This window comes from Stegostoma tigrinum, chromosome 8 (genome assembly GCF_030684315.1).
Source record: "Stegostoma tigrinum isolate sSteTig4 chromosome 8, sSteTig4.hap1, whole genome shotgun sequence".
NCBI classification, from domain to species: Eukaryota; Metazoa; Chordata; class Chondrichthyes; order Orectolobiformes; family Stegostomatidae; genus Stegostoma; species Stegostoma tigrinum.
Window position 1 is genome coordinate 55993083 of NC_081361.1, and position 16321 is coordinate 56009403.

Consider the following 16321-nt stretch of genomic DNA (forward strand, 5'->3'; position numbering starts at 1 on the left):
ATTTATCCTCACTAGCAACTGTCACTTTTGGGAGACAGATCAGGAAACATTCAAGATTGAGATTTCATACAAACACATGGGTTCATGGAAAGATACCATATTGTGTGTCCAGCCCCGATCATATGACATTGTAATGAACAATTGTCAAGATGTGCAAAGAAATAAATGACATATCCAAATGTTCTCAATCACCAGGCTGACAATTCAGATGCTAAAGACGTCATACCAGTTAGCAACTACGCATCTATGACAAATGGTACAATCCATCCTCGAAGATAGATTGCATATCAGAGTGAATTTACACCACTAAATTCTGATTACTAGATATACTCACCAAACTGTTATCTGGATGCATAGAGACAACATATCTATTTTGAATGCAATAACAAGTGAATTTTGAAAATTTGTGTCATTTGATTGTTCCTTATTGGTACCCAGAGAAAATTTTGTCAGACAATTGACTTCAAATTTTGTTCAGAAGCATTTTCAAATTTCTTGAGAATGAATCGGACAAACCACACTAAAGTTCCACTGTATCATTCTGCTTTGAACAGTACCTCAGATGCACAGTATAAATTGCTAAGTGTGCTGTTGTTAAAGAATAACCAAGGTACAACTGGAAAAAAGGCCAGATGTCATTGAATCACAAACTGATGACTTCTTGTTTATTAATTGTAACACACCTCATACTGCTGAATTGTTTCTTAGAAGACAACCTGTAATGAGGTTTCCATTGCTAAAACTATATTTAGCAGTCAGTAGAAGCAAATCAATCCAGATAGAAAGAGAGTCATGATAAGGTTGAGTAAGGAAAAGAAGTCTGAAGCTGAACCGAAAGGTTGAAGTGAAAGAATACTATCATAAGTGGTTAAATTGTCTGCAAGTGAAAGTCATAAAAATATATGGCCCTCACACTTACTTAGTCAAATGTCTAATAGTCTAAAACATAGGTTTGTATAATTGGATCACATGTTGCCTTCAGTGGCTCATGAGAAAGAAAGGAGATTGGAAGAATTAAATGAGTATGATCAGTTAGATACCTGTGATATGAGCTGAGGATTACAAGTCACTCCAACACCAAGAAGAAAAAATTGAAGGTCAAAGACAAAGCTAATCTTGTCATGGAAAATTCCTCCTCAATCTCAAGCCAAAGCAGGTCAAATTCTTTCCCCAAGTTCTGAAAGTTTGAGTCCTTTCTTAGGTATCCTCTTGGGAATAAGAAATCAGTGCTTAAGTTAGATTTGTAAATACATGGAAAACAATAGAATATAACAATAAGTTGCATGGAATTTTGAACAATGTGTAATATATTCATTTAGGGAGGAGGAATGTAATAACAGCCCCCTGTGTACATTTTATATATATGTATGTACCAGAAAAAACCAATTTAGTTCAGTGTTGAATTTCCATGTTACATACTGTTATAGTTTCAAAGATATCAAATATGGAAGCAATTCTGTACCTTAAGCTTTTGTAAAGATGTCAAACTCTGTGTTCTATTTGACCCATCTCCAAATCTAATCTTCCTGGCAATATTATTCAGCTGTCATGTCTTCCTAATATGATTATTGAGGCTTTTTATTCTGAAGTACATTGAGACTCATGCCTTGTTTGTCAAACTACATGCTTTTCCTTTGCTTCTGCAGTCAAAATGGAAGATTCCTTTACTCACATAATTAAAACGGAGGATTCCTATATTTTGCTGGTAAAATGAATGGTATCTGTCTTCTCCACTACTTCCACTAATTCTGGCTTTAGTAAATGATGTCGCTTTCCTGGATTCCTTTCCTGAATGAATCCTGTGCCTGCAATTTTGACAATGATTGCAGTTCTCTTAACAGCCTTACTGAATGTATCCCACTTTCCAATTGTCTATATAATAACTCCTGCCGCTTTTACATTTTTTTTCCCAAGATGAGTCCCATTGGGTGTGTAATTCAAATTATTCCTTCTCACCTTTATTGTGGTTGAAGCAATAGATCTACCTCCTCTTTGGCACTCAGTCTCCCAACTTTCTTCTTCCACTAGAGTTTGTCTACTTCAGCTTCTAAATTGGCCATTTATCATTGTGGTTTTGGTTTCACAACTTGCCTAGTCTGGGACATAGTTTAAAACTGATTTTATGGCCCTTAGATTTCCCTTACTGAGCTGTAAGTGCTTTGCTTACTTTTCACTGACACAGCCTGTAAACTGCACCGTTTGTTTAAAGTTTTCCCTTCTTGGGATTTCAACTTAACTCACAGAGTCTCCGACATCTACTTGCTCTCCCCTTGAATATTGACTCAACTGCTCAACTGATAGGACAGCACAGTAGCTCAGTGGTTAGCACTGCTGTCTCACAACATGAGCGATCAAGGTTTGATTCCACCCTTGGATATCTGTCTACGTGGAGTCTGCACATTCTCCCCATGTCTGCAGGGATAGGAGGATGGGTCTGGGTGGGATGTTGTTTGGAGGGTTGGTGTGGACTCAATAGGCTGAATGGCCTGCTTACACACTGCAGGGATTCTATGACTCAGAACTACTCCTATAAACCATCAGCATTCAATGCAATTTGTAACTGCCCTTGTGTGACCCCAGCTCCATGGCGTTCCCAGTTGACTCTTGCTCCTGCATGTCTCACCCAAGGTCTGAAATGCTGTTTTTTTAAAATCATTGACTTTAGATTCTATCTTGCCTCAAGGCTTTCTTCTGTTAGGTTCGTGAGTGCTCTTCTCTTCTAGTTGCTGGCTGTCTGCCTGAGCAGATTTCTTAAACCTGTGTCTGAAGAAACCTGCAGACTCAACTGCTGTAAGAGGCAGCTAAACAGAGCCAGTTGTAAAAGGAATCCTCACATGGTAGTTTTACTGCCACCATCCTCACTTTCCTGTTAGGGATCTACTAAACTTGTTTGATTCAACGTTGAAGAAAAAAGTCTCATGGGAGGAGGCTCCTATCTTCAACTAGATACAAGTTACACTGATGTGATAAACAGTGTTAGGCAAACTGAAGAATACCCAGATGGTAAGCATTGGACCTTTGGGATCCACAACTGTTTTCCTCTAAGTCCCTGTGAGCTCATTATAGTGGGTAATGTTTAAGGCCCTCCTCCTTTCAGATCCTTACACCATCATACAGCATCATTCTGCATATATCCTGACATTATCACATCATGTTATTGCATTTATTCCACTTTCATTACAGCATTGCTACTGGTGATAGCTTAGACTTTAGCACTAATAATAAAACAATGTGTCTGGTAATGCATAGTGTTCCTCTCGAGGGGAATGTTTCCCCAAGTTATTGAACAAATAGTGCATGAATTAGCAACATGAAAAGCTGAAACAAATCTGCAGTGCTCAGTTTTTCTGGCCACTGACAACCTGACTACTCAGTCTGTTTACAAAGCCAGCAAACTGTTTTTCAAATTGGTGAAAATTATAGGAACGGGAATAGGTCATTCACCCCTTGAATCTGCTTTGCCATTCATTGCAATAATTGCTAATCTGTATAGTTACTCTATTCACCAGTCCTGCCTAATTAATCCTTATGACAGATGGCTCACAAAATAACTATTGATGTTGAATTCAAACTTAATGATTGAACCAGTACGCATCACATTTTGAGGAACAGAATTCTACACTTGTACCTCCGGTGCATGAAGGCCAGTTTTCTAACTGCTCTTCTGAATGGCCCAGCACTGATATTAAGGTTACGACCATTGCTTGTGATGCCAATTATTCTACTGAATTAATTTGTTTCAAATAAAAGTTGACCACAAAACAAGCATATTTAACTTGATATATTACAAGGAATGCAAGTCTAATATGGGTAATCTTAATTCCTTGCAGTCTGCCCATGTGCTTCTCACCAAAAATGTATCAACTTAGATCCTTCCTTATTGAACTTAATCCGTCAATTGTTCACCCATTTCACCAAAGCTGACCATGTCCTTTGGAAGTTCTAAACTGTCCTCCACACAGTTTACAATGAGTAATTAATGTTAATTTATCTTAAGTGTTGCTACTGGTATTTTGAAACCCAACTCACAATTTAAGGGATAAGATATAATGGGAACTGCAGATGCTGGAGAATCTGAGATAAAATGGTGTGGAGCTGGATGTACACAGCAGGCCAAGCAGCATCTCAGGAGCACAAAAGCTGACGTTTTGGGCCTAGACCCTTCATCAGAGAGGGGAATGGGGAGAGAGTTCTGGAATAAATAGGGAGAGAGGGGGAGGCGGACCAAAGATGGAGAGAAAAGAAGATAGGTGGAGAGGAAAGTATAGGTGGGGAGGTAGGGAGGGAACAGGTCAGTCCAGGGAAGATGGACTGGTAAGGAAGTGGGATGAGGTTAGTAGGTAGGAAATGGAGGTGTGGCTTGAGGTGGGAGGGAGGGATAGGTGAGAGGAAGAACAGGTTAAGGAGGCAGGGACAAGCTGATGTCCATTTCAAGCCCACCGACTCCCACAGCTACCTAGAATACACCTCCTCCCACCCACCCTCCTGAAAAAATTCCATCCCCTATTCCCAATTCTTCCGCCTCCACCGCATCTGCTCCGAGGATGAGGCATTCCACTCCCGCACATCCTAGATGTCCACGTTCTTCAAGGACTGCAACTTTCCCCCCGCAGTGGTCGAGAACGCCCTTGACTGTGTCTCCCGCATTTCCCGCAACACATCCCTCACACCCCACCCCCACCACAACCGCACCAAGAGAATCCCCCTCGTTCTCACATACCACCCCACCAACCTCCGGATACAACGCATCATCCTCCGACACTTCCGCCATCTACAATCCGACCCCACCACCCAAGACATTTTTCCCACCCCACCCTTGTCTGCCTTCCAGAGAGACCACTCTCTCCGTGACTCCCTTGTTCGCTCCATACTCCCCTCCAACCCGATCACACCTGGCACCTTCCCCTGCAACCGCAGGAAGTGCTACACTTGCCCCCACACCTACTCCTCACCCCCATCCAGGCCCCAAGATGACTTTCCATATTAAGCAGACGTTCACCTGCACATCTGCCAATGTGGTATACTGTATCCATTGTACCCGGTGTGGCTTCCTCTACATTGGGGACCGCTTTGCAGAACACCTCCGCTCGGTTCGCAATAAACAACTGCACCTCCCAGTCGCAAACCATTTTAACTCCCCCTCCCATTCCTTAGATGACATGTCCATCATGGGTCTCCTGCAGTGCCACAATGATGCCACCCGAAGGTTGCAGGAACAGCAACTCATATTCCACTTGGGAACCCTGCAGCCCAGTGGTATCAATGTGGACTTCACAAGCTTCAAAATCTCCCCTTCCCCCACTGCATCCCAAAACCAGCCCAGCCTGGCCCGTCCCCCCACTGCATCCCAAAACCAGCCCAGCTTGTCCCTGCCTCCCTAACCTGTTCTTCCTCTCATCCATCCCTTCCTCCCACCTCAAGCCGCACCTCCATTTCCTACCTACTAACCTCATCCCACCTCCTTGACCTGTCCGCCTTCCCTGGACTGACCTATCCCCTCCCTACCTCCCCACCTATACTCTCCTCTCCACCTATCTTCTTTTCTCTCCATCTTCAGTCCGCCTCCCACTCTCTCACTATTTATTCCAGAACCCTCTCCCCATCCCCCTCTCTGATGAAGGGACTAGGCCCGAAACGTCAGTTTTTGTGCTCCTGAGATGCTGCTTGGCCTGCTGTGTTCATCCAGCTCCACACTTTGTTATCACAATTTAAGGGACTGAGATTTATTTAATTCATTCATGGGTTGTGAATGCCAATGGCACCTGAGAAAGTGGTGGATGGTTTTGAACGCTGCAATGATGTGGTACTCGTATAATAATAGCGCTGTTCACAAGGGCAGTTCATGGTTTTGACCCAGCAACAGTGAAGGAATGGTGAGATAGTTTCAAGATAGAGTAGTGTGAGATTTGGAGCGGAGCACAATTGTAACACATTGCGAAAGCTTTATTGAAAGCACTGTAGATAAAATGCCATGAGATATAGGAGCCTGCCTTTGATCATTGAATAGTGAAAGGAAGTCATCACTACCTGCTCAGTTTGAATCTTGACTATATCGTGCTGAATTTGTTTTACATGCAAAAATAATTATAATAGTAAATTTACAAAGAACGCTGTTGGTGTAAATTTGACCCTGAGTAAATCAAAATTACACATCTGTCGGCATTGAAATTCAGGGTCATGCACCATCCTGACAATAAATAAAACCAAATTAACATTGAGCAATTCTACTCTAGAGCTCCTTTTTTTTTATTGTTTTAAATGAACCTCTTGAAGAACAAGTGAAACAAGTAACTAATGCTCAAAAGCATTTATAATTGGCCCTAACCTATATTAAAGTGTAACTGTCATCATGTATATCCCCCAACATTCCTGCATTTTTTCAAATGGTTCAGATGTTCCTAAGAATCTATTTAGGGCAGAGAATAATGAGCAGTAGAAACCCTGTCACTGTCCCAAGCATGGAGGTACTGAGGCCAACAAATACATCTGACCGACTTCTGTCTGGCTATAAAAATAGCTAACTAACATAATCCATGCATTAAAACCTAGAAAGCTCCTGATATAATAAAATGTGAGGCTGGATGAACACAGCAGGCCCAGCAGCATCTCAGGAGCACAAGCTCCTGATATAGGTGGCTTATATTGCATTCAGTAGGTTATCAATTTAACAGTTAAAACTAGGTTACATGTCCTACAATTCCCTGTTGGGGATGATATAGTGTTTCACTAGAGGAACAGCTGGATACATTAGACAGCAGAGCCATTTTTAAAATGTTTGTCTGGTTGTGCCAGTAAAGCTGCCATGCAGCTGGCTTTGCATGCTGATTATTTCACAGCCCAGTGAGCAGGGTCGGAACCTCTGACTGGGAGATCAGATGCTTCACCTTGTCCTGTGGATGACTCCTGAAGCAAGACAGCCATACAACTCAACTCTGATGAGGTCAGAGAAGGCAATGTAGAGAGAGCACAGACGTGAAGCACCGCTGAAAATACTACAAATCAGCAGGGCAAGTGAGTCCTCAAAAGATTCAAGATGGTCATTAATGCCATAGCCACTGGTATATACAAATTGATGTCTCATCTTCACCCAGTCGCTGTGAATGAGATGCAGTTCAGAGTTTTAAAACCTAATGGTTGTTTTACCACAGTACAAGTCATCATCCAGTTGTTGATGTACTGCCCATGGTCTTTTGTTACAGCTACATAACAGTCACGAGAGCAAAGTTAGAACTCTTAGAATAAAAGTGGTAGTAACAACATGGATACATAATGGGTTGAATGACAAAAAATTGACAATAATGTTGAAATGATGCAAAACCTGGAAGCATCATAAACAGTGAGCAGGATAGTTCCTTTAGAAGGACATAGAAAAGTTGGTGAAGTGGGCAGAGAGCTGGCAGGTTAAGTTCAATATGGAGAAGTGTGAATGGATGCATTTTGGTGGGAAAGACAGACACGCTGCAAAATACAAGGTACATCTCAAAACGTGGCACAGGATCAGAGGTTCCTAGGTGTATATTTGCATAAATCATTAAAGGTGGCAGGACAGACACATTGACAGATATGCATTTATTATCATGGCACTTATGAACAGAGGCACAGAGTGCAAAAGCAAGGAGGTAATGTTGAACTTATATAAGACATCGGTTCACCTTCAGCTGGAGTGTTGCACCGTGTGCTGTGCACCACACTTCAGGAAGGTGTCAAGAAATTGGAGAGAGTTCAGAAGACATCTACAAGAATGATTCTAGGGATGAGGATTTCAGTTATGAAGATAGGCTGGAGGAGTTGGAGGTATTCACCTTGAAGAGGAGAGGGCTGATAGGAAATCTGAATGAAGTATTCAAAAACATGAGAAGTCCAGACTGAGTGAAAAGGAGAAAGTGTTCCACTCATGAAAGTATCAATAATTAGAAGAAATAGATTTAAAACAATCAGTAAAAGAAGCATATACAATGCAATGGAAAATGTTTACATGTAGCAAGCGAGAGCTTAGGATCTGGAATGTACTTCTTGACAATTTGTTAGGGTCAGGGTCAATCAAAGCATTCAAACAGATTATTTGAAACTGAACAGTGTACAGGGTTTTAGGCAGAAGGCAGGAGAATGACAGTAGGTGTAATACTCATCAGGAAAACAAGCATCATGACCCAAATAGCCTCCTTTTACACTGTAACTGTTCTGTGATTCTGTGAAGGCTATCAATGAAGCATCACTATTGTGTTACTTTAAATTTTAGCATTGCCCTGTTTCATAGATTTTAGTCCCCAACCAGGGTTCTCAATACAAACTTTTTTGCTTTATGGAAGGAAATGCTACAACAGCAGATTCCATGAAGGAATAAAGGCGTCTAAAATGCTGACTGACTTTCAGCATGGATCAACACTGAAGTACATGGCAGTCTGAAGGCTATCATCACATAAATAGAAAAAATGCCCCATTTCAGGAATTGTGAAGAATGATATTTGGTTCAAATAAGACAAAATGACAAGTCTCTTCTGCTGCAATTGGGCTAGAGATGTTGCTGGAGATGGATGCTGACTTTTCTATATTTTGAAGTTTGAGGATAGGGCTTGCTTCCTTGGTGCTTCTTGCTAATATTGGATAGAAAGAAAGCATGAGTCAGGTCATTTCAGCTTTCATTGTCTTTGTTGAAAGTGGATTCATAAGACAGCAAAACCATTTTGTTTAATATCAGAGATAATGGGAACTGCAGATGCTGGAGAATCCAAGATAACAAAGTGTGAAGCTGGATGAGCACAGCAGGCCAAGCAGCATCTCAGGAGCTTTTGTGCTCCTGAGATGCTGCTTGGCCTGCTGTGTTCATCCAGCTTCACACTTTGTTATCTTGTTTAATATCTGGCTGGTTGTGTTAGTAAAGCTGCCATGCAGCAGGGTTTGCATGCTGATTATTTCAATCTTGTTCCTATTGTAATTCTTTAGATTTGTACGGACTAGCAATGATGACACTGATGAGTTTAACTGGTGAAAAATTGTCTTATGTATTTCCCGTAAGGGAGGTTATACTAAAAGACGTAAACTTGTGTGTTGCAGTCTCCTTTAGTGCAATACTAGGCAGTTTTACTTCAATCTGATTAAAGGTTGATGTCAGTTTCCAATGTCACTTCAATCTATTAAAACTGGTCCATTATCACAGCTATTTGAAATACTTTACTAACTGGTAAATAGTCATTCAACCATATCTGTGTACTTTGTGCTGCATAAAATCATCCAGTGCTGTCTTTGAGAGAACATTATAAATGTAATGTAATTTCTCCAATGTAGACTGTTGAGAAGCATTTTTGAAAAATAAGTGAAGAAAATTGCATCACACTCTGTCCTTTACTTTTGGTAACCCTTATCAATTTCTGTGAGGAAAAGCAGTTTGTTTTCTCTGATTGTTAAAAATAGCACCATTTATTTTTACGTATTTGCAATAATTGCCAATTCCCTCTTAAACACATCTCATTGACAATGTGTCTGACCTTGATATGTGCACTGAAATAAAACTGCCCATCAAAATAAACTTACTGAAACAGTTATGACAGTTACATCAGCCGTAACACTGAAAATAGAAACCATAAAAACAATTTCCTTACCATTTCAAAAGAAACAAAGGTCACCAGACTTCTGATGTCTGACTTCATTTAAAGGACAAAATCCTGCTTTCGTTAAACACTGTGGTAGTTCAAGATGAATTTTGGTTCAATGAAGTTCGGAGATTTATCTTGGTGAAAAGATAATTATTTGGTTAATTTCTCCTATATGTCAAATTGAAGGATCACCAAGAAATTGATTTTTTTTTGCTACAAATAAAAAAGTTAAAACCTTTCAGGTAATTGTAGAAATTTATCTACAAACACTAAGAATGCAGCACCAATGTGCTTCTACACTACTCCTGGTTATTAGGATTGCTGCAGTGCAAGTAACCGGGAAAAGGTTCATTTCATGTATTCTATGTGTGGATACTAATGCTCCAAATGCAGAGTGCTAAATGGCCTTCCTTCTCCCTGTATTCTCATTCTATTAAAATGGATTTTTCTTGATTTCAAGAATGTAGCTGTTTGCAGCATCTCAAAACTACAGAACTCCCCACCTATCAGTCACACATTGCAATTATAGTTTAAAAGCCCAAATTTTCACCAAAACTTACTAACTGAACCCTAAATTTTATATGACTTCTACGAATAGTGGGGGCATTTCTCGGTAGTGTGGACTTGGGTTCTATATTTAATTTTTTTCAATATAAACTGTCGCAAGTACATAAATGAAATCCTTCAAACTTCAAACTCCACAAAGGAATAAAAATCTCCAAAATGTCTTGAGTGATATTCTACTTGGATCCATATTGCAGAGAGGGATAGAAATTTAGTGACGATATGCAATATTGCTGGGTCACAAGCAAAACAACGACTAAATGGAAAAAGGCCAATTGAATGCCAGTGTAATTCCCAATAAAAAGACTGGATATGTAGGATTAAATTACCAAAATAACAAGATAATTTTGAATTTTCAAACAGGTCAGTATCTTTTTTCTTTGAATACTATCTACAGTTTTGAAAAGTGCTTATTTAGCACAATATGATTTTAAAGTATGTGTATTAATCACTTTCATTAATCAAGTATTTCCATGTTTTCCTTGAGAGTTTAGAAATATTATTCCCTAATTTATAGCAATAGTACATATCTAATTTAATAACATTGACTGAAATACTGAAGAAATAAGCACCATAAGTATGTTTATTGTACTACATATTATTGAATGTGGAATACTGTGGTTTAGACTCTATTTTGTTTTAGACTCATCAGTCACTTCAGTTCAATAGCATATGTATATGGCCTGAGCTAAGAAGGAAATATGCTTGAGGATTGAAAATTGGCTGCTATACATTTTGAAGAGAAATATGATTTCTTTCTGTTTTTTGGGAGATTTTGAATGAAATTTTTTTCTTAAAATGTAAATGAGACTCAGGGAGATAGCAGCAAGCAAGTAAATTGGCAATATTTCAGGAAATAATTTGTAAAACATAGCAAGAAAATATCTAAGTCAAACTGATGACGTTAAAATAGAGTGCATCATTACATTTCACACAGCTCACTGTTTTATGCAAGTAAAATTCATTAATAACTGTAAAACATAAGTTATTTCATAATGTATTCACAACCATATGTATATATATATATGTCATATTTTTATTTGTTCATTGATTTTCTTTTAGAAAATATACATTAACAAATTAAAGCTTTAGCCTTCAATTTAATTAAAAATGTAAAAATCTGGATATCTGCATTGTGCACAACTCTGTTGAATTCCCAAATAAAAATGGAAAATAGGTATAATCTGATGAAAATTAACCATGGTTAATTTATGGTAGAAGCAGAAATACTCTGCAGATTCCATATTCATTGCTTAAGTTACTTTGCAGTGATGGATAGCATTTTAAACTGCAGCTACCTCCCCATTTAGAAAGGCCAAGTTAATGCCCTATTAACTCTCCAACTGCGTGCAATGAACTCAGTGATGTAGAGGGAAATCCAGTCAATGCTAATACACCATCACCCTTCCTTCCAGAAAACCGATTGGACCATTCAATATCCTCCAAGCATAATTTGGCACTCATAAATTGTAGCCCAAAATAGGAAAACGATCAGAACATACTTTAAAAACTGAACCTTGTGATGCAATAGCACAGTGGAAAATTATTATATGTACGCTTGCGTGGTTATCCTCTTTGTAATTTATATTATGTTAAGTATTGTAAGCGTAGATTTAAGAATAAATTTAGAACCACCTTTCTAACATTATAAAACAGTCAATCATTTGTAAGTGTCAGGTTTACAGCCTGTAAACTTGTGTACTTCCAAAATTAAAGCTTAATTCCATTGACTGCAGCTCAACCTGAAATTTTGCCTAATGGCTTAAGAACACTAGGTCAACACCAGTTATGTGAAATGTAATCACAGTGAATCAATAAAGGCACTTGGCATAGACCAATTGGGGATGGGTCTGGGTGGGATGCTCTGAGGGTCAGTGAGGACTTGTTTTCTGTGATTCTATGATTACAGAGAACTGCTTGTATAAATTGCCACCAAACATATCCCCCAAAGTAGATTGTCAATAGTGCAGATTCATTGTTTCTTGAAAGTAAAGTTGTAGGTAGATAGAATAGTGAAGAAGGCATTTGGTACTCCATCCTTTATTGGTCAGTGCATTGAGTATAGGAGTTGGGAGGTCATGTTGTGGCTGTACAGGACATAGGTTCAGCCACTTTTGGAATACTGCATGCAATTCTGGTCTCCCTCCTATAGGAAGGATGCTGTGAAAGTAGAAAGGGGTCAGAAAAGATTTATGGGAATGTTACCAGCATTGGAAGGTTTGAGCTATAGGGAGAGGCTGATAATGCTGGGGCTATTTTCTCTGTAGCGTCAGAGGCTGAGGGGTGATTTTATAGACATTTACAAAATCATGAGGCATATGGATAAGTCTTTTACCCAAGGTGGGGGAGTACAAAACTAGGGGCCATATGTCTAAGGTTAGAGGGGAAAGATATAGAAGGGACCTAAGGGGCAATCTTTTCATGTACAGGGTGGTGCATATATGGAATAAGCTGCCAGAGGAAGTGGTGGAGGCTGGTACAGTTACACATTTAAAAGACATCTGGATGGGAATGTGAATAGGAAGGCTTAGATATTGGCCCAATTGCTTGCAAATGGCTCTAGATTTATGTAGGATATCTGGTCAGCAGGGCAAGTTGGACTAAGGGTCTGTTTCCATACTGTACAACTTGATTACTCTATGACTCTAATAGTACGAGCAAACTACATAACCAACATTTCATATGAATGCTTTAAAAGTACTTACACTTGTTACTTGGTGATAACCAAGCCATTCAGTCGTCCAGCTATCAACTATCATGGTATCCATAAATTCTACGAAACATGGTGAGATTAGAACTTTTCTGTATTTTGTTTCAGTGTTTGTGATCATTTTTCAAAATGAAGGAAACTATATTTTTCAATATAACTGATGTTCTTACATTTTTTGGCATTCTTCCAAATCTCTTATTTGAACTTATGTAAATCTTTCAACTCCCTACTATCTTCCCACTTCTGAGAAATATAAATATCTATGCAACAAGTGAGACAGTGTTTTAGACCGCTAACCAGTATTTCTCAATGGGTTTTCCTGCACAGATGTTCCTCTTGAACACTGCCCGCTCACTTGCATTGAAGCGTGTGGATGTCATAACCAGCTGCAACTTTGCAATTGTCAAGTGTTCCAGTCTTCCCCTGAATTGAACAGCTTCATATTCACCAGTAAATAGAATGTCCAGCCAGGAGTGCCTTCCCTTCCTGCATAAGGATGTATATGGGGTGTCTTTGCCTAGTTTTTAGTTCGTGCTGATGCTTGAGCCTCCAATGGGACCAGAGCAGCTATGGCCTCTCTTGTGAACATTGCCATTTTCAACTCCTACACCATTTTCTCCACCTCCACCATGGACCTTTCAACCTCATCCAGTATGACTTGATACCAATGCTGTGGATTCTGCTTATTGTACCAGAAATTAAACGCAACATTTTAACATAGGTAGCCCAAAGATCATGAAGCAGGGATTCTTTATTCCACTGGCATCAAGACATTACAAACTTGGGGTGGCACGGTGGCTCAGTGGTTAGCATTCCTGCCTCACCGCATCAGGGACCTGAGTTTGATTCCAGCCTCAGGTGACTGTCAGTGTAGAGTTTGCACTTTCTCCATGTGTCTGTGTGGTTTTCCTCCAGGTGGTCCAGTTTCCTCTCACAGTCCAAAGATGTGCAGGTTAGCTGGATTGGCCATGCGAAATGCAAGGTCATAAGGTAAGATAGGGTAGAGGAGTCAATGTGGGTGAGATGCTGTCTGAAGGGTTAGCGTAGACTTGATGGGCCAAATAGCCTGCTTTCACACTGTAGGAATTCTATGAAAGAAAATTCACATTAAACAAGAAAGACACAGTATAAGCCTGTTGTTCATACCTGTTTCAAGGAATATTTTGTCTGTCTGATCCTTCTATCCATGAGGACTCCTTCCAATAAAAACATCCTTTTCTCTCTTTACTCCTGATCATCATCTTCCCACACTGTTGCCGATTGCTGCTGGAGGTGCTGACACAATTTTTCATGTTGCTTTATTCAACGCGATTCCTTACTGGCACCATCTGCTGATGGAGGTTTTGTTACCTAAAGATCTTCCATCAGTGTGCAACAGTTCAATTCAATTCCATTGACAAGAAACTCGGTGGACCAAGTCACTGAGAAGTCATTAAATCCTATCATTTGTTTTCAGACCCTTGGCCAAAGAGCAGGTTTAATCTTTATTCCTTTTCTTTTCAAAACATCAGCTCTGCAGTTGTCTTTTGTGTGTGACAGTGTGTATCTGCATGAGATTAGGGGAGTATATTTCTAATTTGGATTATCATTTAGAAGTTAACTAGTGTTTGCCACTTGTTTTAAATATATATTTAATATTATAATAAATAGATTATTTTGAATTTATTAATGAGGTCTCATGGAAATTTATTTTATTCTGAATAGTATTATAAATCAGCAGGAATTTGACATTAGTACAGCTGTGGATTACTAGCATATTCCTTCCATTTCAGTTAAAGCAGTAATGTACAATAACATCAGTAAATACAGAACCTAGACTATATATAATTCCATGATGTTACATTAAACTTAAATGATTAGTGTTGTTCTTAAATGTAAAGAGATTTATCTCAGTTAGAACCCAATCACTGTTACATATATTACATGAGTCAAGAAATAGAGTACATTCAGATCAGAGCATCCAGGCAAAGTGTTTAAACAAGAAACCACCTAAAAGGATTTCGAGGGTGATGGTTTCTAATGGGAGTCTTAAGTGTCTTAATTAAAGTAAAGGTATTGTGGCTATTTCTTTTTGGCCATATGCCAATCATTTACATGCGTCATGAGATGCTTGCAATCATATGCCTCCTTCACACTGACAGAAGGAAAACTTCTGCTGTAACGGATGTTTTTCGCATTCTGGGAGGAAGTATAGGTATATTTCTTTACACTATGTACCTAGCAAAATCCTGCCATACTGTAAAGTTGACCAGCCTCGTAGAGCAGTTTGCTGGCTCTGAAGGAAATGGTTCTATTGATGATGTACAATTTAGTTGTTTGAACCATCAATAAATAGTTGATTGGCAACACCAGTGTTCGTACTGGAAAGGAATTAATGACATCTAAATTCAGTCTTATAATCATTTATACTGACATACACTGCCAGCATTGAAGATCAATAGGTGGAATAGCTTCATTATTATCTGAAGACAAAAGCACTGATGAGTTTCAGGTTAATTCTGCCCACTTGTGGATCATAGCACTTACTAATTATTGTAATAGAATTAGAAGACGTGCTCTTCTTTTGCATCGCAATTTACTTCCCCATTAACTGCTTTCATAGCATTGTGCATAATCAGTGTAGTGTTGCCACCGCTGCTACAAAGTAATATTTTTCCTACAAGTACTTTTCTGTTTAATACAAATTCTACAACCTAAAATTGCACCTCTCTGCCATTCTTTAGAATCCAAAATTTAAACATGTTTCTCTTTGCTTTTCCTCTTACAACAAGCTACTGATTATTTAGCTTTATCACTTCAATCTTCATAATATACACTATAATCATATCCAGTCTAAAACCCAAGAAATCTCACCAATATGCCCTAACTTGAACTCAGCAATCTTTGTCTCCAGGCCTCTGAGCAGATTAATCTCAACGTATACTCTCTCAGTTAAAGGAGAACGGCAAAAAATACTTTGAAGAATTCCCTGGTCTGAAAATCCAATTCAAGCGCTTTTGCTGAAGGCAGATTAGGATGACTTTTAATTCCCTTAAACTCCAAGTGTTCCCTACAGCATCAAAGCTTTCATATGCTTCATTCAAAGCTCTGGGTTCAGACATGTATCAAAGCTGCAGACTTTGTCATTGATCTCTATTGGATCTGTCACATTGTCCCCCGTAGGAGTGTCAACAGCTGGAACGAGGCATGCACTTTTCCCTGTACCTAATTGGTATGCGAGTAAACCACACATTTTGCCCTCATGTTGATAATTGCATTGCTTCACCCAGAGGAGGGAAAATTCAACCTTCTGGAAAAGGCAGAGATAAGCCCTTTTTCATACGGTTTCCTAAACAAACTGAAATGGGCAGGGAGGCAAGATGAAACTTTTCCATCTGTTCTACTTCTCAACTTGGTGATAACATACTAACTGTTTTGATTTTTAATTCAAGTCTGATTTGGTTTCAACTTACCA